Source organism: Schistocerca nitens, chromosome 2, assembly GCF_023898315.1.
Source record: "Schistocerca nitens isolate TAMUIC-IGC-003100 chromosome 2, iqSchNite1.1, whole genome shotgun sequence".
Classification (NCBI taxonomy): Eukaryota; Metazoa; Arthropoda; class Insecta; order Orthoptera; family Acrididae; genus Schistocerca; species Schistocerca nitens.
In genome coordinates this window covers 456929371-456952699 of record NC_064615.1, presented here as the reverse complement: position 1 = coordinate 456952699, position 23329 = coordinate 456929371, and the positions used below count along the sequence as shown (strand labels likewise).

At 41.0% G+C, this 23329-nt stretch overlaps 1 protein-coding gene across 1 annotated transcript in view; it reads left to right on the top strand.

Annotated features, from left to right (window-relative positions):
• Nucleotides 1-4745: 4745 nt before the first annotated feature.
• Nucleotides 4746-23329, top strand: part of LOC126236341 (ATP-binding cassette sub-family C member 4-like) — a 229687-nt gene continuing 211103 nt past the window's right edge. The window contains exon 1 of the mRNA XM_049945567.1: nt 4746-4881. The gene's annotated coding sequence lies outside the window, so the exon portion shown is untranslated. The remainder of the gene's footprint in view (nt 4882-23329) is intronic.

Sequence of the window (23329 nt, the reverse complement as noted above, 5' to 3'; positions counted from 1 at the left end):
GCCATAATAAATACTTCATCCCCCTCGCCAAATAAAAGAAACGAAACAAACGATGCAATATGTTTTCAAGACAGAGGACAGTGGTTCTCTTTCTGGCGGGCACAAAATAGTGTGAAATGGAAAATCTACGACATACATTCTGAGTCTATTTGTACATAACTATTTAAGCAAGTGGTCTTGCCGACAAAAAATGGTCACAATCTTGAATGTGTCCATACCATTATAAGTACATATAACTTCATGTGTTTTTTTTTTTCCTGGAGACAGTTTCTATGTATGGACACAAATTCCTGAGCAACTTACTGAAATTGATATCGTAGGCACTAAGCTAAATTAACTTATATTGGTATCATTTATAAATGCAGATCAATAACTTTATCATCTGCATCAGTCAAGAGGGTGCCTAAAGAAATGGAACGCAATGAGCATAGACGATGTAGTAGCTGATGGCTGTACTACGTACACAAACAAAAATAAACATACGGCAAAGGTATTCAAGACAGGTTGGTATGATGGGTGGCCAAATGTTTAACATAGACAAGAGACACTGGAAGAGGTGGCTGAAGTTTTCTATCTTTAAGCACACCAGGTAAAGAAGGAAGATGAAAAAAAGACATACTGTATTATAAAAATGGATGATGATGGTTCAAATGAGCACTATGGGACTTAAACATCTCAGGTCATCAGTCCCCTAGACTTAGAACTACTTAAACCTAACTAACTTAAGGACATCACACACATCCATGCCCGAGTCAGGATTCGAACCTGCGACCGTAGCAGCAGCGCGGTTCCGGACTGAAGCGCCTAGAACTGCTCGGCCACAGCGACCGGCTACAAAAATGGAGGTACATACGTATGTATGCATGTATGTTTGTATGTATGTATGTTCCACATTTCCTACTAAACCATGGGATCGATGATGGAAAAGAAGTGTAGCTCACGACGCACACATATCCAGACTTCTTCATTCAATGAGAGTACTTAGTGACTCGCAACAAGTTTTACACATAATCTCAAATCTTTACGAAACTTTTTCTTGCTGACAGCTCTCGAAAAGTAATGAAAGGAAAAAAAGTTTATCGCTTACTGTATTTTAGCTGTTTATGCAGTAGAACTGCTGCGGCAGACATGACGTTTTAATTAAATATTCTTTTATCATTGACTGCATTCTGGATGCATTTTGCAGATGGTATTCTTCTATACCAATGAATGTGCCAGCAAAGTTGTATCACCTAGCTCAGGTGACATGACGTCATAAACACTGAGGTGCGTGAAGAACTATAGCATCTTGCCTGGCGTTCAAATGTATTACTTCTTTGCTACCAGCTGTATCCGCATCACAATTTGCAGTCGGTATCCTCATATCTGCCGAATGTACTTACAAAATTATGTCACTGTATGACACATAGGAGATAGACGTCATAAACATTCACCTGCGTGAATACGAAACTGCAGAGCGAAATTCGCTAGAGATGCAGACGAACTATGTGTGCAAATATGAGTGAACTACCTGAAATTTACGTGCAATATGTGTGACATGTGGGTATGCGGACAAAGCCAAGGGCAAGAAGCTCCTCGTAAACGCCTGGATCGATTTGAGCTGTGTCTGATATACGTACTACTTGTTATTTGGAAAGAGATACTGTGGGGATAAGAACAAGTGACCTCATATTGGGGTAGGGTTGGTAATGTGGAGAGAGAAGAGGGAAGTAGGAGATAGATAGAGAAGGGCAGGAGGAGATGGAGGGGTAAATAATCAGAGAGGGAAGTAAATGGACTGACAGAAGGGAGAGGAGGAAATGGACACAGAAATAAAAGAGAAGGAGATGGATAGAGAGAGAGGAGGAGCAGAAGATGGACAGAGGGGGAGGAGGAAATCAACAGAGAAAGGGGGGATGAGATGGAGAGAGGGGGGGTGAACAGAGATAGGAAAGAGGAGTAATGGACAGAGAGAGGGGCAAGGAGACAATTGACAGAGAAAGGGAGGGAGGATTTGATGGACAGAGAGAGGTGGAGGAGGAGACAGATAGACAGGCGTGGTTGACAGGGAGAAGGGAAAGGAGGAGATGGACCTACAGGGGGTGTGGACGAGATAGAAGGGAGGAGATGGACAGAGGGGAAAGGAGCAGAATGACTGAAGAGGAAAGAGGAGATGAACAGAGAAAGGAAAGTTGAAGAGATGGACAGAGACAGGTGGAGGAAGAAATGGACAAAGGGAGGAAAAAGAGAGGAGAAGGAGAGGGTCAGAGAAAGAAAAGAGGAAACTGACACGGAGAAGAAAAAAAAAGTATGTGAAATCTTATTGGACTTAACTGCTAAGGTCATCAGTCCCTAAGCTTACACACTACTTAACCTAAATTATTCTACGCACAAACACACACACCCATGCCGGAGGGTGGACTCGAACCTCCGCCGAGACCAGAGAGAAGAGGGCGAGGTTTTGGACAGAGAGAGGGGGAGAAGAAGATAGACAAAGAGGGGGAGTAGGACTTAGAAGAGACGAGGAGCAGATATTGGGGAAGAAAAGATTTTTTTAGAGGGGGTAGGAGGAAAGGGACAGAGGGGAAGGAGCAGATGGGCAGAGGGGGAGGAGCAGATGAATAGAAAGAGAAGTGAGTAGGAGATGGAAAGAGAGGGAGGAGGAGCAGATGGACAGGAAAACAAGGGGGAGGGGGGTGAACTCCTATGGTACCAAATTGCTGAGGTCTTCGGTCCCTAGACTGACACACCACTTGCACTAACTTATGCTAAGTACAACACACATACCCATGCCCGAGAGAAGACTCGAAAAACAAGGGAAGAAGAGGTGAATACAGAGAGTGGGAAGGAGGAGATGGACTAAGAAGATTGTAATAAATACATACTTTCGCAATGATGGGTACTCAGCTAATATAATTATATTTTGCTGCACATAAACTTTCTTTAAATCATTACATATTGGTACAGGTTCTTGAAATAAAAATGATCTCGATTACTGGCATTCTGGTCATGCTTTTGACCCAGAAAACCGTGTATTTGGTAAGTTTTAAGTTGCCGCAAATATTTCGCAAAATAAACCTTGAAAACTATGTTAATAAGGAAGCAAAATTAGGGATTACCGTGTCGTCGACGATGAGGTCGATAGAGACGCAGCTCAAGCTCGACGCGAGAAGGAACACGAGCTGACACTTAATGTCAGAGGGTCATGTGTAAAAAATGCTACAAGGTAATGAGGATGGGTACACTTGTTTTGTTGATTTTTAGAAAGGCTTTTGACTGAGCTGACTCAAATATGTTCCTGAAAACCTTGGGAGGTGCCAATGTAGAAAGCAAGGACCAAAGGAAAAGTGCACATTATAAAAGGGTGACAGTATTTAACAATAGGGAGGAGAAATTAGACAAGACAGGTATTAGAAGAAGTGGTGCACAAACGTGTTGTTTTTCTCTAACGCTCAATATTTATGCTGGGTAATTAACAGAAAAAAACATAAAAATAAGAGGCATAACAGTAGGAAATCAAAGGATAAAGACGATTAAATACAGAGATGACAAGCAGCGCTCGCAGAATCAGAGAAAGAACTACATTTGTAGTTGCAGAAGTGGAAGAAGAGAATCGGATAAAGACAAATGTAGGAAGTACGAAAGTATCATAAACATCGCATGGTTTGCACTGGGTGGTTATAATTGAAGTGCACCTACTCAGAGACGTCCAGTGCGGGCTGTAACTATCGTGTGGAAGCGAATCTTAGTAGATATTCTGATGCGTTAATGCGGAACCGATTTGCTGTGGAAAAAGTTAGTTGCAGTTTCGGCCATAGTTGCAAATCTGGCGCTGTGAATGCAAGAAAGACATATAGAAATGTTTCCATTTGTAATTGACTGGGAATGGGAGTTAGGCAGAAATCGTCAAACGAGTGAAAAAGGATTATTGTTGTTTTTATTATTAACCGTCACACAGTTTAAAAAGTTTTCGGTGGCGTTGAGTCACTGTCATACAGTACTTTTTAAAAGAGTAAACCAACATTTTACTGTGTTTTATTATATTTATCTTTTGTACTATTCAGATTTAGGTTTTTATGCCATTATCAAGTACAATACTGAATGTTGTTAGACCATTATTAAGTCATATTTGTTAAGGCAGTACAGACTTACACAGTTCCTTCAATAGGAGTACCAGAGACATCAAGGGATGCTGCAAAGCGCTAGCTTTGAACCTGGCGGTAAAAATTGGAACTAATTTTTTTCCAACGTAAATGCGTTCTTCATTAACGCTGTAGCGTATCAACGAAGTTTCACTGCCATACGATAGTTAAAGCCCACACTGGATCTCCGTTAGTAGTTGCACCTTAATTGTAACCACCCAGTATGATCGTTCTAGATACTTCAACGGCTGCAAATGTGAAACATATTTGATTGTTTAACTTTTAGGGCAAAATTTCAAGGCGAACTCGCACATCCATGTGAACTAGAACTACAGCTATTGCCATATCGCTGGTAACGATGTTTAAGTATTAAAGTAATCTATCACTTGCTATCACTTGTCCGTGACTGCAGTTGCGTTGCGACAGTCACTTAGAAGAAATAAAACGCTTCTCAGGCGCAGACGGCCAGCACAGTCTTTAAAACTATTTGGGTTACTCTGCCTCAAAGAAACGCCTGTCGCTGCAAAGTTTCGAAGGACGTGCATATCGGCGTCGCCAGTTGTCGGTGGTCACTCGTGGCGACAGACCTTGAGCACGGCGATAACCAGGAGCGTCCCGTGGCCACCGGCACGCCACGTGCGCCGCAGTGGTGGAGGAATTGTCCGCCTGCAGTCGTCCCCTGATACCCGGAGTGGTCAGCAGGACAGCTCTTGTTGCACTCGCACTGGGACGGGGCCGGGAACCAACAGGAGCACTGACGGTTCGTTTGATTTCTGGTTGCCAGTCATTTTCGATATATTATTCCATCATACCACAATATGCATTACTGTTTTAGAGTTCATTATGCGTCTCACTGTTGCAATGGATGTCAACTGCAGGACTGTTCCACCCCCTGTACGCTACATCTATAGCTAAAATCTGAAAACCAGTTTGAAGTGCATGGAAAAGGATTGTACTGTATTGTATTGTATTGTATGTTAACCGGGGACCTAGAGACGACGGAAAGGCTCCGTCCCCGCCGCAGCCGCAGTGGTCCACAACCCCACGATGACTACCGCAGTCCACTTCACCGCTCCGCCGCCCCACACAGAACCCAGGGCTATTGTGCGGTTCGGCCCCCGGTGGAGCCCCCAGGGAGCGTCTCACACCAGATGAGTGTAACCCCTATGTTTCCGTGGTAGAGTAATGGTGGTGTAGCGTACGTAGAGAACATGTTTGCACAGCAATCGCCGACATAGTGTAACTGAGGCGAAATAAGGGGAACCAGCCCGCATTGGCTGATGGAAAACCGCCTAAAAACCATCCATAGACTAGCCGGTTCACCGGAGCTCGACACAAATCCACCGGGCGGATTCGTGCCGTGGACCAGGCGCTCCTTCCCGCCACGAAACTCGTGCGTTAGACCGCACGGCCAACGGGCGGGCTATGGAAAAGGATACTTCCCATTGTACTAGTCATTAGTGCTTCTCTTCGGCGCTTCTCTTCGTTCTATTTGCTTATGGAGCGCGGGAAGAACGATTGCTTAACCGTCTCTAAGCGGTCAATTGAAGTCATAAAGTCTGCAAATTAATCCTCGATCACATTTGGCACTTATTTCACAAATGTTCATCTTGATGACATACGGCAGATAATTCATAATGACCGATTTCTTCTCACTGCCATCGACAGATCTGTTACAAACAGGAAAAAAAACCTCTAATGTGACAAAAGTAAGTTCAATTGGCTGAAGGCTCAATACACAAAAAACTAGGAATATATAAAAAAAACATGGCCAATAATCCTTCATACTAGCCACAAATACCATTAAAAGCAGTCTGACACAAGTATCATCGCAAGTAATCTGTGCACATAGGTACATAACAAGGGCTGGTGATGGCCTGCGCCATCGTATACTTACACAGACATAACTGTAACCAGTGGAGGGCAATGGTGGACATAAGTGATCAGCCTTATATCGCCCTGAACCGGCTACAGTTATGATCATACAGGGTTGTCCAAAAAGATGCTGTAACTTATATGGGATTGAGTTTTATTTCATTTTACTTCTTCGACCTGTACTCCTTAGTGGAAAGCCTTTTGACTATACAGGCCGTAGCTCGTTCACATTTTTCCCTAGGTATAGAGCGGACAAGCTGTGTTATGCGCTCTGTAAGGTCATTAACGTCAGTAGGTCTTGTAGCATACATGCGTTCTTTCACCATTCCCCGTAGCCAGAAATCGAGTGGAGTCGAATCGAATGACCGTGATTGCCACGCCAAAGGTCCACCTCTTGAAATTCAGTGTCTACCAAATGTTTCATCCACATAGTCTCGAACTTTTTAGGAATAACTTGATGGTGCACCAATTGCTGGAAGCAGCCTGATGTTAAGATACGGAGGAGAAGAATATCAACAAAACAATTCTGCAACATGTCTAGGTAAAAATCTCTCGTGACTGGATGATCATTAAAAATATGGACCAAGTAGTGCAAACTTCGAAATATTATACCATACGTTAACTTTTGGAGAGGACCGTGTTTGCTTTCTTAGTCATGACGACTGTCTGTACTCCACATGATGGAACTGTGGTTATTCATGTTGCCGCTTCGTTTGACAGAAAGAACACATCATAAGGGTTTATATCTGTCATTTCTAGTAACACTTCTGCATCTCGTACACGAGCGATATTACCAGTGTCGGATAGGACCTGTAAGGTTTGAATGTGGTGTGGCTTCATTCCCAAATCCACGAGGACAATTTTTAAGACTTCTAAGCGATTCCGTTTTCCAGTACTAATCTCTTACTTGACTGTCTTGGACTGTTATGTCCGCAGCTCGTGGTCGTGTGGTAGCGTTCTCGCTTCCCACGCCCGGGTTCCCGGGTTCGATTCCCGGCGGGGTCATATTCATGTTGCCGCTTCGTTTGACAGAAAGAACACATCATAAGGGTTTATATCTGTCATTTCTAGTAACACTTCTGCATCTCGTACACGAGCGATATTACCAGTGTCGGATAGGACCTGTAAGGTTTGAATGTGGTGTGGCTTCATTCCCAAATCCACGAGGACAATTTTTAAGACTTCTAAGCGATTCCGTTTTCCAGTACTAATCTCTTACTTGACTGTCTTGGACTGTTATGTCCGCAGCTCGTGGTCGTGTGGCAGCGTTCTCGCTTCCCACGCCCGGGTTCCCGGGTTCGATTCCCGGCGGGGTCAGTGATTTTCTCTGCCTCGTCATGACTGGGTGTTGTGTGATGTCCTTAGGTTAGTTAGTTTTAAGTAGCTCTAAGTTCTAGGGACTGATGACCATAGATGTTAAGTCCCATAGTGCTCAGAGCCGTTTGAACCATTTGGACTGTTAATAATTGTGCCTTGAGCATTTATGATGTTATCTGCCGTTCGAATATTTCTTGCACGTCCTCTGTTTCCTATACAATAATTGGTTCCGGACCCGGTGCGAATAAATTTCTCATGCTGTCGACGGATAATTAAACGGCTTGGAAGATGCTTATGAAACCATTGCTGAAATAATTTTCTCTGTATTGTGGGTAACCCAAACACTTCCATCCGTGCTCCTGCCTCTCTCCTCTCTTCCAGATTAAGTCGGGTAGCCATCCCTAGTGTGCATCAAAAGAAAATTTAAAATGGTGTCCTACCATATGAGTGTTAACATCTTTTTGGACAATCATGTATAGGTATAGGACGCCCCGAAGCCATCACCAGTACTTGATATGTGCTTACGTGTATAGATGACACTTGTGTTAAAATACTTTTAACTGTATGTATGGCTAATATGTACGTATGTATGGCTAATATGTATAATTATTTGCCATGTTTTTATGTATTCCTAATGTTTTTTTACTCTTTGAAACAGATCAGATGATGGCAGGAAGCGGAAACTAGTAAATATACTGGCAGAAGTAAAGCTGTGAGTACCGGGCGTGAGTCGTGCTTTGGTAGCTCAGATGGTAGAGCACTTGCCCGCGAAAGGCAAAAGTCCCGAGTTCGAGTCTCGGTCGGGCACACAGTTTTAATCTGCCAGGAAGTTTCATTAACTGCATAACTTATGTGATCAAGACGACCATTTATGTATAAAGCCTCGATGCGAGCTGTATTTAGTCTAATCTTATCTTCGAGATCCCTATGGCAGCTTTACTTAAGATTTCTCACTTAGCCTTGGTTCTTGAGACTTTGCAAATAGGTTTGCGGGAGCGATAGCTGAGGTCTGTCTGCAGGCATCTGCCAGCTCCAGCGTATCCATGACGCTCTCCAATACGCCAGTTAAACCTGTGACAACTTGCGCTGCCCTTCTTTGCATACGTTCAATACTCCCAGATAGTCCGATTTAGTAAGCGTCCCATACCCTTGAACAATATAGTAGGATGTATCACAAGTGTTTTATAAGCAATTATCGTTGTAGATTATTTGCATTTCCCAGTATCCCCCACGAAGTGAAGTCTACTATCTTCTTTACCTACGACTGAGCCACCGTGACCGTTCCGCTTCGTGGCCTACGAATTATGACGTGGAGCTATTTGTATCACTTGTCTGATTCCAATTCCGTCTCAGTGATACTGCATTCGCCGGCCGCTGGTGGCCGAGCGGTTCTGGCGCTACAGTCTGGAACCGCGCGACCGCTACGGTCGCAGGTTCGAATCCTGCCTTGGGCATGGATGTGTGTGTTGTCGTTAGGTTAGTTAGGTTTAAGTAGTTCTAAGTTCTAGGGGACTTATGACCTCAGCAGTTGAGTCCCATAGTGCTCAGAGCCATTTTGATACTGCATTCAGTGTTTCATTTACGAAGTGCATAATTTTACTTTTCAGAACATTTACAGCAAACTGTCAATTTTTACACTACTTTGAAGTCTTATCAATATCTGACTGAATACTTGTGTAACTTTTTTCGAACAGTACGTTATCAGAGATGACTGCATGATTTGCAAAACATTTGAGGCTACTACACTCCTGGAAATGGAAAAAAAGAACACATTGACACCGGTGTGTCAGACCCACCATACTTGCTCCGGACACTGCGAGAGGGCTGTACAAGCAATGATCACACGCACGGCACAGCGGACACACCAGGAACCGCGGTGTTGGCCGTCGAATGGCGCTAGCTGCGCAGCATTTGTGCACGGCCGCCGTCAGTTTCAGCCAGTTTGCCGTGGCATACGGAGCTCCATCGCAGTCTTTAACACCGGTAGCATGCCGCGACAGCGTGGACGTGAACCGTATGTGCAGTTGACGGACTTTGAGCGAGGGCGTATAGTGGGCATGCGGGAGGCCGGGTGGACGTACCGCCGAATTGCTCAACACGTGGGGCGGGAGGTCTCCACAGTACATCGATGTTGTCGCCAGTGGTCGGTGGAAGGTGCACGTGCCCGTCGACCTGGGACCGGACCGCAGCGACGCACGGATGCACGCCAAGACCGTAGGATCCTACGCAGTGCCGTAGGGTACCGCACCGCCACTTCCCAGCAAATTAGGGACACTGTTGCCCCTGGGGTATCGGTGAGGACCATTCGCAACCGTCTCCATGAAGCTGGGCTACGGTCCCGCACACCGTTAGGCCGTCTTCCGCTCACGCCCCAACATCGTGCAGCCCGCCTCCAGTGGTGTCGCGACAGGCGTGAATGGAGGGACGAATGGAGACGTGTCGTCTTCAGCGATGAGAGTCGCTTCTGCCTTGGTGCCAATGATGGTCGTATGCGTGTTTGGCGCCGTGCAGGTGAGCGCCACAATCAGGACTGCATACGACCGAGGCACACAGGGCCAACACCCGGCATCATGGTGTGGGGAGCGATCTCCTACACTGGCCGTACACCACTGGTGATCGTCGAGGGGACACTGAATAGTGCACGGTACATCCAAACCGTCATCGAACCCATCGTTCTACCATTCCTAGACCGGCAAGGGAACTTGCTGTTCCAACAGGACAATGCACGTCCGCATGTATCCCGTGCCACCCAACGTGCTCTAGAAGGTGTAAGTCAACTACCCTGGCCAGCAAGATCTCCGGATCTGTCCCCCATTGAGCATGTTTGGGACTGGATGAAGCGTCGTCTCACGCGGTCTGCACGTCCAGCACGAACGCTGGCCCAACTGAGGCGCCAGGTGGAAATGGCATGGCAAGCCGTTCCACAGGACTACATCCAGCATCTCTACGATCGTCTCCATGGGAGAATAGCAGCCTGCATTGCTGCGAAAGGTGGATATACACTGTACTAGTGCCGACATTGTGCATGCTCTGTTGCCTGTGTCTATGTGCCTGTGGTTCTGTCAGTGTGATCATGTGATGTGTCTGACCCCAGGAATGTGTCAATAAAGTTTCCCCTTCCTGGGACAATGAATTCACGGTGTTCTTATTTCAATTTCCAGGAGTGTATTTGTATTCTGTACCAGGTCAGTAGTATATAACACGAACCGCACGGCTACCATCAAACTTCTCTGAGGTACGCCTGAAAGTACGTCTTTGTCTGTAGATTATTCCCCACCCAAGGTAAGACAAGCATTATTGCTACCGATTCCTCAGTCGAGCTTAAATTTCTCTTAATATCATATATTATATATTATACGTGTCACTGTTAGAATGGAAAGTCAGTTACAAGACTGTCCCATACGATCGATGCTGGTTTGCGGGAGTGATAGCAACCAAGCAAGCGAAGTGGTGCGATGGTTAGGACCGCAAACTAGCGTTCCGGACGAACGAGATTCAAGTCCCTGTCCAATCATCGTGGCTTTAACTTCCCTTAAATCAGATCAGGCGAATGCTAGGATGTTTCCTTTAGACCTATTTCCTTCTGCGTCCTTGAGCGGTTGCGGTAGTATGCTCTCTCCAGTGACAGCTAAGTCGATTAAATTTCAAACTGCAATCTTTCTCCCTTTCATCGACGAGGAATGGTAGATTTCAAAGTACAACAAATATTTCATTATATTATTCACAGATTATCCGCAGTGGATTCAATTACTATCCATAGGATAGATTTCCATGATTTTGGAGTGAAGACTTTAGATTGGTATATCACAGTCACGAACATCGGTGATTATGTTGACCGTGTCGGTATGGTAAGAAAATATATGAAGAATATTTCATTATCTCCACACCAACATGTTGCTCATTTACATATGTTACTGAAATATAGTATAGTATAAAACTATGGTTGTCATAAAGGAATTTAGTTCAATTTATAACATTTCAGAAAAATGGCACTTTTATAATGGTTTTCCCGTATCTCCTTTTCTAGACCAATTCTAGGAAATAGTATGTCTGAGACTTTATTGAAAAAGTGCGTTTTAGATAAACTGTTTAGGACGCACTAAAAGTAGTTTCTCCAACTGCCGGTAATTCGTTGGAAGGTGGAGGAAACGGTGCAAACGTCAAAGGTTTTAATGAAACGTGACTAAAATTAGAACCTTCAAAACTGGGTATGCTAATCTGGAAAGTTTGCTGCTCTGTTCCCCATTGCTTAAAATTTATTTTTTAATGTATTAAGTTAAGGATTTTTAGTACATTCTCTATTTTGTTAGAGAAACTAATTTTCATCATTTTAATGGTAAAAGTTTTCACCGTTTCCTCCACCCTCCAGCAAATTACCGGCAGTTGGAGAGACAGCTTTTAGTGTGTCCTAAACAGTTCGTCTAAAACGCAGTTTTTCAATAAAGTCCGAGAAAAAGGTGTAGGAAAGGAAATATGAGACAATAATTATAAAAGTGCAATATTTCTGAAATGTTGTAAATAGAACTAAATTCATTTATGACAACCATAGCATAAATAGAAAGTGATGTTCTTATTTATAAATTAATGCACATCAAAACATTTACCTTTTAAGTTCACGGTGGAGGTATGTCTTTTTTGTGTTCTAAAGGGCATTAAATAATAAATTTTCCTGTACAGTGATTTCCCAGATAGCTTTATTAATCGTTTTAGCGGTGCGTCGAAAGTGACTGTGTACAACAGGTGCCCTAGAACAAATAAGGACGTGGTAGACCTCATATGGGATGAGCATCGCTCGCTGCCACCTAAAAGTTTTCAGGTACTGCAGATGCACAGACATAGCATGGGCGAAACTATTTTGATCATCTGTTGCAGTAAACCATTACTAGGTGCACGCGCCCTTTCCTAATGATATCTGAACTTGAAAATTATCTGTTGTTGTTGTTGAGCTCTTCAGTAGTCCAAAGACTGGTTTGATGCAGTTCTCCATGCTACCCTACCCTGCGCAAGCTTCTTCATCTCGAAGTATCTACCGCAACCTACATCCTTCTGAATCTGCTTAGTGTATTCATCTCTTGGTCTCCCTCTACGATTTTTACCCTCCACGCTGCCCTCCAATACTAAATTGGTGATCCCTTGATGCCTCAGAACATGTCCTACCAACCGATCCCTTCTAGTCAAGTTGTGCCACAAATTCCTCTTCGTCTCCCTTCACTACCTGAATTATTTCTTTTATCTCATCATACATTTCATCAATTTCTTCATCTTCTGCAGAGCTAGTTGGCATATAAACTTGTACTACTGTAGTAGGCGTGGGCTTCGTGTCTATCTTGGCCACAATAATTCGTTCACTATGCTGTTTGTAGTAGCTTACCCGCACTCCTATTTTTTAATTCATTATTTAACCTACACCTGCATTACCCCTATTTGCTTTTGTATTTATAATCATGTATTCACCAGACCAAAAGTCTTGTTCTTCCTGCCACTGAACTTCACTAATTCCCACTCTATCTAACTATAACCTATCCATTTCCTTTTTTAAATTTTCTGAACTACCTGCCCGATCAAGGGATCTGACATTCCACGCTCCGATCCGTAGAACACCAGTTTTGTTTCTCCTGATAACGACAACCTCGAGAGTAGTCCCCACCCGAAGATCCGAATGGGGGACTATTTTACATCCGGAATATTTTACCCAAGAGGACGCCATACAGTAAAGCTGCATGCCCTCGGGAAAAATTCCGCATGTAGTTTTCCCTTGCTTTAAGTCGTTCGCAGTACCTGCACATCAGGGCCGTTTTGGTTAATGTCACAAGGCCAGATCAGTCAATCATCCAGACTGTTGCCCCTGCAACTACTGAAAAGGCTGCTGTCCCTCATCAGGAACCACACGTTTGTCTGGCCTCTCAACAGATACACCTCCGTTGTGGTTCCATCTACGGTACGGCTATTTGTGTTGCGGAGACATGCAAGTCTCCTGACCAAGGCAAGGTCCATGGTTGATTTGGGAATGGTTATTTTTTACTTTTACGCTGAAAAAAGTATCAGTTATTTAACAAACAAACACATACTTTCCAGCTGAAATATTAAGAACATACCTTTAAGAACACCTGTTAACTTAGATAAGACAGTTTTGGTGGTATTACCGAATGATGTAAACGTACAAAAAATTTTCCAGGCAAAATGTGCAGCTATTGTAGCTCTATTCACCCATACTGATATGGTACAGTCATTTCAAATTCTGAAGTGAACCTCGAAGCTGTTTTCCAACAGATCTGAAGCAATGTGAGACTCACCATACGATTGGCTCTAGTAGTTCGTATTGGGTTGTATCCATTGAAAAATCCTTAAGTTAGTCACACTTTTCGCAACGCTTCCTATGCAATCAACCATGGCCACTATACAGACTGGTGATGTACTGAACGCTCTGTTATATTGTTCGGAATAAAGTGTTTCATGTCTGTACAGAAATTTAGAGATAAGCTTTTATGTCCACTAGAAAGTCAATCTATTCGGTCTTACGATATATTCCAAATGTTCGCAAAATGCCAAACTTTGGTATACAGGTCAATAAAGTTATCCTTTTAATCCACCTTTTTAGTAGACGTGACTTAGCGGTACCGCCGGCCGGAGTGGCCGAGTGATTCTAGGCGCTACAATCTGGAACCGCACGACCGCTACGGTCGCAGGTTCGAATCCTGCCTCAGGCATGGATGTGTGTGATGTCCTTAGGTTACTTAGGTTTAACTGGTTCTAAGTTCTAGGATACTGATGACCTCTTAAGTTTAGTCCCATAGTGCTCAGAGCCATTTGAACCATTTTAGCGGTACCATTTTACACCTGGGATTATTTATTCTTCGAAAGGTATGTGATAAATGGGAACTAAAAAGGTAATAGTGACGCAATATATTCAAAATAATATTTGACCTAAGTTCCTTAAGTGTCTGCAACTCCATTTTGAGCTGCCTAGTCATCATTCAGCGCTGGATGACTTAATTTCTAGATCCTTTATTTGAAAGTTCGCTAAACTATCGTAGAGTAACATGATCTTACTTCACTTCTCTCATCGTATCCTTTAGATAGCCTCCCTGTGTCTGTTTGGATGCGTAATTAGAAATTTTAGTCTCAAACCAACGCATCGTTCTGAATTATTAAGATAAATGTATAATTTGCAACGAGCACGTAAAATTTGTGACTGAAATGAAAATAGAAGAATGATGTAATAACATATGCCCACTTAGTTTTGTTACAGACATAAAGGGCCAAGAAAGTCAAACTGTGCACACTTATGTGTAGTTATTTGCAATCAATAACACGATACTTGTATTCATTTCTCTTTTGCACTGTAACCGAATATCAGAAATATCGATCTTAGTAGCCGTAAGCTCGCGTAACGCGATTCCTTAATTCCGAATTGCCTCTACTACAGTGTCCGGCCTACAGTGAGCCGACAACTTTACGCTTCGTGCTTTATCGCTAACCTGCACAGCAGTAACGCGAAAAACTGGAGCTTCGCTGATTTGTAAATAGACCAAGGCTGTCATAAACAGAGTTGGACAATATCAGCTGAAATGTTTGTCCTTAACCGTTGGATTTCGTCTTTTAGATTTAGTAGGATCATTCAGGACTATGCTCACAAATTCAGATCGCACATCAAATAATCACCGTGGAAACAAAACAAGATCACTCTGAAATAAAATAAGACGTACAAGCACATTCGTAAGTAATTACGATCAGCATTTATAATGAAAAATCAGATTGCTTAAAGCATCAGTTGATATCAGGAGAACGGTATTAGATAATTAATTCTCCAGATGTCTTTAATTACGGTGGATAAGCTTTTAGTTATGACGGTAACGTTAGTTTATGGAAAGCGACAAGCTATTACAATGATTAAATTTTATCCCCAGTATATTTTATATGTGTAGTTATGCATCTTTCAAATGTCTATAAATAATAGATTGCCATTGCGAAAATTTCCGGTTCGGCGATAGTAACTACGATTAAAGACATGTATGTTATTACAGAATTTAATGTAGCGAAAGGACTGCCAACGGTTGCATTTGTAATAGAAGTCAGTATTACTGTTATTATTTCTTCTCCTCAGTGTCGGTATTTTCCAAACATGTCCTCCATTACGAACGAATATGTTCACCGTTCATTTCTGCATTCGCCCAGGTCAGTTAAATCAATCTCGTTGTTTTGAATTAGTGCACGAGCAAATTTTTTGGGACCACCATCACGTTTCCCGAATAACTGCATAGATCCATTCAAGCCGTCTGATTGTTGGCCACTATCTTTGTACACTGCCAAATACGGTATGTGGTTGTTTACTTAGTAGTGATATCATGTATATTTAAACAGTTCTTATGTGTCACTACTTTCCATCTCAATTCAAAGATAATTATTAACAAAAAACACGTAGTTATACATAACAGAGTGAGTAGCACACAGTCTACATGTACGTCGACATAATTTATGTACTCCACAGGCCGTCGTACAGTGCTTGGCGGAGGGTACATCGCACCAGTATTATCGATTTTCTTTTCCATTCTATTCGCGTACTGGCCGACAACAGGATGATCATTTAATGCCTCTGTACGTGCGCTAATCTCTCTTCTTCTTCTTTTTCCTCCTCTTCTTCTCCTTCTACTACTACTACTACTACTACTACTTCTTTCTGCCTGTCTTAGGCATTTGACTATTTTCCCGTCTTCCTTAAAATTATCGATCTTTCTACCTTATCCTAGATGTTCCTTAAGGTCTTCTGCCCACTGGGTAACAATTCATCATTAATTTTGGTATTCCGTCGTCTTCCATTCTTGTGATACGGTCCTTCCAACTGTTGCTGTATTCCTTTAATCTGCTCATTTAAACTTTTCTGTCTCATTCTATCCGGTTGTCAGCACTCCTCGTTCTGTCGCCTACTGTGTATCCAGCTACTCTTTTTAGAAATTGCATCTCCAATGTTTGTATTTTTTGTTAATTTCATTTTTTTACTGTTCATGACTCATTTCTAAGCTGGTACTGACATCCCGTTGTAGAACTTAAAAAGAATTACCCTTCTTACGTAAGTTCTGAGAGTTCTGTAGCTTTTTTCCGTAAATATAATTAAATCTGTCTATTATCTTTCTTATGTCCATTTCTGCGATGGACGAGTTAGTGTCTCCTAAGACGTCAATGACTTTTCTCTTTCCATTTGCTGACCATTTGTTATTATTTTGCTGGGAATTGGCTCCTTACCACTGAAAGCCGAAAAATTTTTTTTTCGTTGAAGGTACTAATACATTATGTTACTGTTGTGGGAAAATTTGAGCAGATCTTTGGAGTTGTTCTCGCTATCAGCAGTCACGGCTTGATCATCAGCAAAGAGTAACTGCGGCGGGTCGGGATCGGTCGACTGCGTTTTTGTTAACGCTATCGTTCAGTCCACCTATCTCGATAGGATTCTTGCCGATGTTCCTTCACTCTGTGGTAGCAGATACGTGCTGGTAGTGTAAAGCAGCGTTGATGAAACGACCACCTAATACCTACCACATAGAAGCGCTTAACTCTAGTTGAAAGTTAATGATTAAAAAATCGGGCATTTGGGATATTCGCTCTACTTGCAGAAAAGCGTTTAACATTAGATTAACTCCGCTTTTTATTCATATGGAAAAACAAGAAATGGCTACCAAGTCCGTATTGAATATGGTGAAACATTATCCTTGGAAGTTCACTGTCTATACAATAAATTTTCACTCGAAAAGCAGCCAGAATTTTAGCAAGTCCGACCCGACTAATTTTCACGTTCTACCAGTCACAGATCCACAACTATTCGCGAGTTAAACATTCGGTCGTTTCAGTGGTCTTCTTCGTAAGAAATGCTCGCCAAAGTATTCCGTACAGAGCACGTAACACGCTACGCGGTGTTGTTACTACCACTTGAAAGTTCAACGCTCATATCTTTCAAACTATTTAATTTAGAAACACCAAACTTTCATTGAAATCTCGTAACTTCCGTCGCTTTAGTCACGATATGTTCGAACCGAAATTAGCTCACTATTTCCTCATCTTACGGAGTATTTTTAAATAGCGTTCTGACATTGTGTTATCCGTGGGCCGGCTAGCAAGCGACTTCTCTCGATGTACTCTCCTATCTGCCCACTTCTCTATTCGCTCGGGAACAGCTTAATTCTGATTGGCTGTTGATCAAAACGACCAATCAGAACGTTCCTTACAGATCATACTCGCGGCAAGCTTTATCAAATTACTAATTTGACAGTAATTAATGTCAGCAAAACTTCAAATTCTTGTATTTTGTTTAATCAAAATAAACGAAGTGCGAAACATTCTTCAAATTGATAAATAAACTTATTCCACCTCTAACTCCCATTCTGGATATTTTTATACAAAAGCAAGCATACACCGACATACATCACCTGAATCGTGGTAGTGATATTTTGAAAAAGAGTGAAGTAATAGTGCCAATTTGGGTACTGTTGTTATTTTTGAATAACGGTTAATTCATTCTTTACTGAATATAATTAGTACAGTAATTTCAATGAATATTCAGTTTTGTTGGAAAAGAGTTTTTTGAAAAATAAGCAGTAAATTTTGAGTACACTAAAATTCTGGAAGGTTACTCACAAAGTTTCCCCTTTATATATATATATATATATATATATATATATATATATATATATATATATACTGGGATACAGCATCCAGTCATCTATGCTAGACCTGGTTTATTAAAGTCTCGTATCAGGTTTTCCAAAATTTAGTACCTGCAAAGTACAGTACGTCTAAGCCACGATTCTCAGTTTCTGCAACCTACTTTACACATATACATGTATCATAATTTGAATTTATATATAAATTCAAATTATGATACATATAATTTATATATAAATTCAAATTATGATACATGTATATGTGTAAAGTAGGTTGCAGAAACTGAGAATCGTGGCTTAGACGTACTGTACTTTGCAGGTACTAAATTTTGAAAAACCTGATACGAGATTTTAATAAACCAGGTCTAGCATAGATGACTGGATGCTGTATCCCAGTAAAATACCTTTAAAGCAACCGAAGTGTAAGTGTGAGAAAGAAAAATGTGCTACCCCAGTGCTGCTACAGAAAGTAAGTGTTTTCTCGCTAAACTACGAGAAAAAAGACGTTCTCCAAAGCGAGAATAATATAACGAAAGAAACATTTTATCCACAGCGATGATTAAAGCTAGTATTATCCTAATAGAAAACTTTGTGAAATAACGCTAATCAAGTCGAATCTTTTGTATAATAATATATTAGGTTTCATGGACGCTAACATAGCGACTGTAAAGAGCATTTAAGTGGTTTATTTCATTTCAAAACGACATAGAAATTATTAAAGTAATTGTTTGAAACAAAATTTAATTTTGAGGAAAACTTGAATATTTACTAATGTGAATCATTTGATAAGTATTGTCTTTTTTTGGAAAACGTTAAAATGTGGAATTTTGTACGAAAAATATTATTTCTGAAGAAAAAGGGAAATTTTGTAAATCAGTTTTATTATTTGCTATCAAGTCCAAGCCTTTGAAATCTGATGTAACACCGTAAAAACTGTAATGTACTTTTGATATTCCGTTCATTTGAAAAAATTGTAAGTAGGAACAAGTTACATTAAAAATCCCATAGTGAAGTTAGTCGGTTCAGTTAAAGAACTCAGCAATAACATTGCCGTTACATGAACCTTAAATGCACTTAAAAGTAATTTTAGGTTCATAAGGGGTGTGTAATGCAGCAAGTTATTACGAGATTACATTCGTTGCAGTAAGGCACGCAGCCGTCTAGTACGGTGCCTACAGGATGGCTACGTGTATTTTTGGTTTTTTTTTTTTCCGCTTTGCTCTCACAGCAGAGCTGACGCTGCCTGCCGTGAGAACTGCATAGCGTAACATTCAGTCGATACGAAGATTCATACCGTTTACGAATCTAAATAATCCATATTAGAAATTATCCGATTTTGGTCAAATTTAGTATTCAGCCTTTTGTTATTAATGGAATGATGCTGTCAAAATTTCAGATTTTTATTTATTGCAGTTCTGGAGATAAAGAGAATTACCTTGGTTTTTTAAAACCAAGTTAGGAACAATAACAGACTGACTTTCATTATCATTTGAAGCCATTCCAAAGTTATCAGTGCATACAAATCAATTAATTAGAATTATCTTTTTAAAACATTAGTCACTTTGCATTACGTAATACCAAAATTGGTCAGAATTTTTATTTGATTATATTTTGCAGTATGAGTGCGTGAGAATGATTAAAAGAGTGTATGTAGGACATATATTAAAATTTAATATTTCATTTTACGTAAAACCTTGTACAAACGAACCGTGGGAAAGCTATGATGCAACCACGACTCAGGTGACGTATGTCAGCGTGTGCTTGCTTTTGTATAAAAGTAGCCAGAATGGAAGTTAGAGGCGGAATAAGTTTATTTATCAATATGAAAAATTTTTCGCACTGCGCTTATTTGGATTAAACAAAATGCAAGAATTTGAAGTTTTGCTGACATTAATTACTATCAAATCAATTTGGATAAGGCAAGATCTGCCGCGAGAATGATCTGGAAGGAACGTTGTGATTGGTCATTTAGATCAACAGCCAATCAAAATTAAGCTGTTCCTGGGCGAATAGAGGAGTTGGGCATATTGAAGAGTACCTCGAGAAGAGTCGCTGGCTACCCGGTCTACGGATAACACGATGTCAGACCGCACCTTAAAAATACTCTGTAAGATGAGAAAATATTGAGATATTCGAACATATAGTGACGGAAGCGACTGAAGTTACGAATATTGCTTGAAGTCATAAGTGTAAAAACGTAATTTACTTGACTCAGCATGTCGTCATAATAAATAAATATAAATATTAAAAAGAATCGAAGACAAACAGCATCCTTGTCTTTCTCCAAAATTTGTCCTGGTCTTGGATTGTTCATTTACTATAATAGCGGTTTGTGATCCTCGTTACATGCTTTCTACTACCTTCCTTATGTGCAGATGTATTCCTCTTTCTTTCATTATCTCCCATAACTTTTCTCTATTTACTATATCGAAAGCTTTCACGTAGTCTACGAATAGTAGATGTCCCTACTGAACACTGCGTTTCTCATTGATCTGTCTAACAGAGAACGTATCAACTGCGCACCACCTTCCTATCCCAAAGGCCATTTGCTCCTCTAGGAGAATATTTTCAACAATTGCTACTAGTATCTGTGTTGCTATTTTAGAATACACTTTATACCACGTGTTTAGCAGTGAAATGCCCCTATAGTTTTCGCAATTACTTCTGTTTCTGTTCTTGTGAACAGATATCATTGTAGTTCATTTCCAGTCTCCTGGAATTTTCTTATTTCTCCAGCATCTGTTAATACAGTTGAGAAATCTGGATACCAAAGTGGGACGTGCATATTTCATTAGGCTTTTGTTGCTTCCATCATTGCTCGGTGTTTTTCTATTTTTCATTCTACAAACTGCATCTTCTAATTCCTTCATTTCGATTTCATCTAGTCGTCTCTTCCTTTTCTTTGTGCACATCATTTTCATCGTGATTTTTATTTATAACGCCTTCTGTTGCCCAGTTTCTTATAGTAGTCCAGCCATTGTGTCTTCTTTATCACTTATAATTGTTGCATCATCTTTTATATTTATATACAAGTTCTCCATCATTTTATAAGAAAATTTCTATCTGCCATAGACATCGTTTTCCACTTCCGAAATGAATATGTCCCATGTTTCTTGATTAATTTTCCGAAATAGTTCTTTGGCTTCTTTTGAAAATATTTTCTGTTCCTCTCTATTTACAGATGTCCCGTTCCGTAACCATTTCAAATATGCCTCTTTCCTTCCCTTTGTCAGTGTATCTATATAACTGTTCCAGTAGTTCAATCCTTTATTGTTCTTTCTTTGACTTCGCTACACTAGAGCCTATGCAGCTGCCTGCTGTTTTACAGTTCTCTTTTACAGTTTTAATATTTTCCCATTTCCTCTCTAGATCTTTGCTTTCTTCTGTTTTATTACACATTTTATTCAGTCTCTCCCAGTAACGGTACTATAGGGAATTTTCTTTTAGCGAATATGTTTCCATGCCTTATTCTCGTGGTTTTTAGAAGTCTTCGTGTTCGTCTGTTGAGTTTTAATGAGTATCACTGAGAGTAACAAAAACATTCCTTTGTATTTATTTCACCCCCTGTATTCTTTCCCATTTGTAAAAGTCACAACAGTTTTCCGTTTTGGCAAAAAGTAAACTATTATCGACTGCTGTCGTTTTTCTGTCCAGGTTAGTCTGCGTACTTCCTTACATCAGAAATAATTTATTCATCATTCGAGGTCATTGAAACTAAAGAAGTCTCATAATAGTTTCCGATTTCTAATGCCGATGTTCTCTCCAATGTTTCCCTTTATATAGTCAATTTGATCGTTTCCAATTCTAGCATTCATTCTCCTCCAATAATGAAAAGCCATTTTTGTTGAGGGTTTGAACTGTCTCTTGGAAGAGCTCGTAGAAGTTTTCTGAATCCTTTCTTTCGTATTCTTGTGAGTATGTACATATGACTCTTAAATACATTCTTTCCATCTTATATCTGTTACGATTCCTTCAATCTCCGACGAGTATGAGTATATCTCGTTTTTCATTTCTTTATAAAAAATTCTACTCCTGCTGATGCTCTTCCTTCCTGCGGGACTCCGTTATAATTCATTGTGCCTTCTCCAAGATTTTTGATACTTTAGTTCCTTTTCTTTTCTGTTATTAAATATATATCTAAATTCCTTTCTTCTATTTCGTTGGCCCCAATTCTTATAATCCATATCACCATTCTCAGACGATCTTTTATTCCAAATATTTTGTCCTTTTTTCGTTCCGATCGTCATAGTTTCCTTTCATCCGTGTCTTTTCTCTGATAGTTCTCTGTGATAACCTTTCTTCCGCCAGCGTGTCGAGAGCTGCGCAGGTTAAGTCGTGTGGTGGGTATCACGACCTGCCTGATCTTGTGTCGGTATATGTCTCCTTTACCCAGAAAGCCCCAGTTTGGAGGAGAGCTACTCTCTCAGATCAAATTCTGATGGTCTCTCCGCGATATATTGGACGGTTGGCGTAACAGTTACATAGTTTCCTTCCAATTTAGATTCTCTGAATTTACCCAACAGGGTTTTTGGAACATTGTTCCACGAAACAGCGATCTAGTAATATTGTAACTGATTTAGTAAACACAGTCGTGGTCGCATGTAAGTTGTACTTTTTATTTGCGGGTGACCGGTTTCGATCTACTACAGATATCATCATCAGATCTACATTCTTTGGTGATAGCAGGAATCGCTGGCGTGCAGGAGGACCGTCCATGCTGGCGTTGAGAACACTGTGTTCTCAAGGCCAGCATCGACGAGCATGCTTCATGCCAGCGATTCCTGCTATCACCAAAGAATGTGGATCTGATGATGATATCTGTAGTAGATCGAAACCGGTCATCCGCAAATAAAAAAGACCGGCCGCTGTGGCCGAGCGGTCCTAGGCGCTTCAGTCCGGAACCACGCTGCTGCTACGGTCGCAGGTTCGAATCCTGCATCGGGCATGGATGTGTGTGATGTCCTTAGGTTACTTAGGTTCAAGTAGTTCTAAGTCTAGGGGGCTGATGACCTCGGATGTTAAGTCCCATCGTTTTTTTGAACAAATAAAATATAAAAACTTATATGCGACCTCGACCTTGCTTTCTGAATAAATTACGTCGTGTTGCTTCAAAGAATTGAGATTTGAATTCCCTAAGCATCTGTGTTACACTGTCGTACGGGCTATACCTACCAGATATCCTAGCAGCGCGTCACAGAATTCCTTCGATGTCTGTTGCCGTCCATGCTTGATAAGAAACCCAAACACCAAAACAACATTCTAGAATTGGTCACATTAGCGTCTTGTAAGCGATATCATTTACAGATTCAAAAAATTTCCCCAGAACCATTCCAACAGCTCTAAATCATCCGTTCACCTTACCTA